Here is a 5,143-nt window from a genome sequence, read left to right on the forward strand (position 1 = left end):
GACATTCTTGAAAATCTGAAAGATTTCATTATCTTATAGAACTTTGGCTTTTAGAGCTGCTTTTCTAAATTTCCTCCTCTACCTTCCTGTGTCTGCAGCCCCCATTTACTCATCTTTAGATGAAAGCAGGACATGGTTCTGACAGCCCCCATAGAAGGCCAAAGAGATGTGAGACTCCTGAGTGGGGAGCTAAGGGGAGTGAGGGAGCAGGAGTATCCAGGTGAGCACAGGAAGTGGTGAGGGTAGGAAAGAAAGAGTGTCCATGGGTGACACAGCTCCCAGGGGACAAGGGAAGGGTATGTGAAATTCCAAGGGCTTTTCAGAACAAAGTCTTATCATCCTACTGTGCAGTGGAGTTAGATCAAGGGACTCCTTATGCTTGTTGGCCCAATGTGGGCCTTTGTGGGTTGTTATAGGTGGGTTGTTATAAGTAGCTTCAGGTCCAAAGTGAGAAACTAGTCAACATACTCTCCTGCCTCTGTATGATTGATAGGCAGAGAGTAAGACTCTTGAGTAATGTACTGACCATTCTTCCAACATTACAAGCATAGCAGGAAAATCCCACAATTCCCACTGCAGGAAGTGCTAGATCACCAGGGGAATATACTAAAACTCCAGACTTCCAAGATGGAAGCCTCCACTCATTGTTAACTTCAAAAGTCTTTTTATCAAATTCTTTGAAACGAATGAAAACAATATTCCAAAATCTCTGGGATGAGGCAAAAGCAGTTGTTAAGAGGGAAGTTTATAGCACTGAATGCCTACAACAAGAAAATAGAAAGATCTCAAATTAATGATCTAACATTACATTACACATAAATGAACTAGAAAAACAAAGAACAAGCTAATCTCAAAACTAGCAGAAGAAAAGAAATAACTAAAATAGAACAGAACTAAACAAAATTAAGACCCATCCCAAAACATACAAAGGATCCACAAAATGAAGAGTTGGTTTTTTGAAAAGAAAGAAAGAGAGAGAGAAAGAGAGGAAGAAAGAAAGAAAGAAAGAAAGAAAGAAAGAAAGAAAGAAAGAAAGAAAGAAAGAAAGAAAAAAGAAAGACCCAAATGAGCACAATCAGAAATGACAAAGGTGACATTACAAATGATCCCACAGAAATACTAAAGATCCTGAGAGACTATTAGGAACGCCTATATGCACACAAACTAGAAAACCTAGAGAAAATGGATAAATTCCTGGAAGCACACAACCTGCCAAGATTGAATCAGGAAGAAAATGAAACTCTGAACAGACCATTAATATGTTCTGAAATTGAATCAGTAATAAAAAACCTACCAACCCATAAAAGTACTGGGCTAGATGGATTCATAGCCAAATTCTACCAGACATACAAAGAAGAACTGGTACCAGTCCTACTGAAACTATCCTGAAAGACTGAGGAGGAAGGATTCTTCCCTAACTCATTCTAGGAAACCAGTATTATCCTGATACCAAAATCTGACAAAGACACAGTGAAAAAAGAAAACTACAGGCCAATATCCCTGATGAACATAGACATGAAAATCCTCAACAAAATCCTAGAAAACCAAACCCAGCAGCATATCAGAAACTAATTCACCACAATCAGTAAGCTTTATTCCTGGGATACAAGGTTGGTTCAGCATGCAGAAATCAATAAATGGATTCACCACCTAAGCAGAATTAACAAAAACCATGTGACCATTTCAGTAGATGTAGAAAAAGCTTTAAGCAAAATCCAATATCCCTTCGTGATAAAAACCCTCAACAAACTAGGAATTGAAGGAACATATCTAAAAATAATAAGAGTCATTTATGATAAACCCACAGCCAACATCATACTGAATGTACAAAAGCTGGAAACATTCCCTTTGAGAAATGAAAAAAAGACAAGGATGCCCATTCTTACTTCTATACAACATAGTAGTGGAAGTCCTGGCCAGAGCAATCAGGCAAGAGAAAGAAATAAAAGGCATTCAAATAGGAATAGAGGAAGTCAAACTATCTTCATTCACAGGCAATATAATTTTATACCTGGAAAACCCCATAGACTTCACCAGAAGATCTAGAACTAATAAACAACTTCAGTAAACTTTCAGGTTGCAAAATCAATATGCAAATACCAGCAGCATTTCTATACACCAGTAACATTAAAATTGAGAGCCCAATCAAGAATATAATCCCATTTATAATAGCCACCCACCAAAATAAAATAACTAGAAATACATCTAACCAAGGAAGTGAAGGTTGTCTATGATGGGAATCACAAAACACTGCTGAAAGAAACCATAAACAACACAAACAAATGAAAAATATCCCATGCTCATGGATTAGAAGAATCAATATTGTTAAAATGGCCATACTGCCCAAAGCAATCTACAAATTCAATGCTATTTATATCAAATTACCAATGTCATTTTTTTTAACAGAATTACAAAAAACTATTTCAAAATTCATATGGAACCAAAAAAGAGCCTGAAAAGTCAAAGCAATCCTAAACAAAAAGAACAAAGCCAGAGACGTCACATTACCTGACTTCAAACTATACTACAAGGCTACAGTAGCCAAAACAGCATGGTACAGGTACAGAAACAGACACATAGATCAATGAAACAAAATACAGAACCCAGAAACAAAGCCACACACCTACAACAAACTGATCTTTGACAGTTGACAAAAATAAGCAATGGGGAAAAGGGAATAGGGAAATAGGAGAAAGAGGATAAGCAATAGCGAAAACTACCTATTCAATAAATGGTGCTGGGATAGCTAGCTAGCCATACGCAGAAGAATGAAACTGGACCCTTACCTATCACCATATACGCAAATTAACTCAGGGTGGATTAAAGCTTTAAATGTAAGACCTCAAGCTTTGAAATCCTAGAAGAAAACCTAGGAAATACCCTTCCATAGACACTGGGGACTCCAAAAGGAGGAGAGAGGGAGGAGAACAAGGGCTGAAAATCTTCCTGTTAGGTACCGTGTTCACTATCTGGGTGATAGGATCAATACAAACCGAAACCCCAGCATCATGCAACAGACCCTTGTAACAAACCGGCACATGTACCCCCTGATTCTAAAATTTAAATTTTAATTTTAAAAAATCTTTTTATTAGCAGTATTTGGGGGTTCAGGCCTCAGACTTCAGGAAGAAGCCAATGAGAGAACATGATGTGAAGAGGGTCTCCTTTTCTCTCTGGGAGATCTGCTCTCCATCTTTAACAACTGTGAGCTGCAGGCCCTGTTGTTCTTTGTGCTGCCACTCCTTGGCTGAGCTTCTGGTGTGGTTGGGGAAGCCACTGAGTATTGACTAAGACACGACCACTTCCTTCAGGGAACTTGCCACCTAAGAAATGGTCATGTCATTGAACAGACACAGAGTCAATGGACCCGTCCCAGTTCTCAGTAGTGAAGCATCCCATCAGGACAGGGTTCCCGCCTTCAGACCGATCTTCTTAGGACAGTCCCAATACTGTCTGTGGAGGTTGCAATTCCTTCCTCAGGATAATGGTTTTCTGCACCATCTGTAAATATCTTTTAAGCAGATCTTCAACAAATGATTTTAGTTTCTCATAATTCCAGTCAATCCAACGTTTATTGAAGGCATGCACAGATGGAAGAGAATGTGTTCTCTGACCTCCTGTCCCTGCTTTTACTCCCCTGGGATTGGCTGTGAACCCCAAATCATTGCTTGGCAGGCAGCACAAAACCTTCAGCTCCAGAAGAGCCATTTAATAGGTGCTTAAGATGAATTTTTGGAAATTTTTAAGAGAAAAGCAATTTCCCTAAGCATTCAGGAATGTTTCTTGTGGCTGTATTTTTATCCTCTGCATTTCTTCCTGCTGCAAGGGATGGCCTGCCACAGCCTTGGTCCAGGGCATCTGCCACCTGTACACAGGGCCCTAGCCCTCTTTCCTATTCAAGGACTTGACATCTTTCTCTTGTATCATTGATTTTCCTATTTCTTGTGGTTCATCCCATTGGCATACTAACATGCGATAACATCCTATATTAAATTAAACAATTAACAAATCAATAAATCTCTTTTCAACCTCCAATTCCTCTTTCATCTATTACTGTATTTTGTACTCCTTATAGCAAGTACTCATAAACCACTTTATTTATGAGAATAAAGTATTCTCATTGCATGGCTTTCATATTTCCTGCACCCACTTCCTAGAATGCTGTCCCCAGGATCCTCGCATCCTCACTTCTTTAGATCTCTGCTCAAACACTTATTATTACCTGTGTTTGTCTTCTTTTTTCATTGCAATAAAGAAATACCTGAGGCTGGGTAATTTATTAAGAAAAGAGGTTTAATTGGCTCTCAGTTCTGCAGGCTGGACAGGAAGCATGGTGCTGGGATCTGCTCCTGGTGAGGGCCTCAGGAAGCGTCCAATCATGGTGGAAGGCACAGGGAGAGCAGGTGCGTCACACGGTGAGATGTAGGGGCAAGAAGAGAGAAGAGGGAGGTCCCAGACTCTTAAACAAGCAGATCTCACGTGAACTAACTGAGGGAGAACTCACTCGTCACTAGGGGGATTCTTAGACAGTCATGAGAAATCTGCCTCCATGATCCAGTCACCTCCCAACAGGTCCCACCTCCAACATGGGGGATTACATTTCAACATGAGATTCGCAGGGGACACACATCCAAACCGTATTATTACCTGAAATGATAATGGTTAGTTATCAACTTATTTTCTTGTTTATTGTCTGTCTTTAAGACAATAGAATCTAAATTTTATGACAAATTAGATTGAATCTATCTCAATTCATCGGTGTATCACTGGTGCCTGAAACAGGGCCTGGCACACAGAAAATACTCAATAAATATTTGTGGAATGAGTGAGAATATTAGCCAGAATTTATTTAGTGTTCATGCTGTGTCAGATACTGTGATACGAGAATTATCTCATTGAACTCTCACAGCAGTTCTATAACACGTTTAATATTATTTCACCCAGTTTTACAGATGAGGAAACTTCAGCATAAAAAGATGAAGTAATGACCAGGTGTAGGGGCTCTCACCTGTAATTCCTGCACTTTGGGAGGCCAAGGCAGGAGGATGGCTAGAGGTCAGGACTTTGAGGCCAGCCTGGGCAACATAAGGAAACTCTGCCTCTACAAAAAAAAAAAAAATTAATTAGCTGGGCACAGCAGTCT

Source organism: Pan paniscus, chromosome 16, assembly GCF_029289425.2.
Source record: "Pan paniscus chromosome 16, NHGRI_mPanPan1-v2.0_pri, whole genome shotgun sequence".
Classification (NCBI taxonomy): domain Eukaryota; kingdom Metazoa; phylum Chordata; class Mammalia; order Primates; family Hominidae; genus Pan; species Pan paniscus.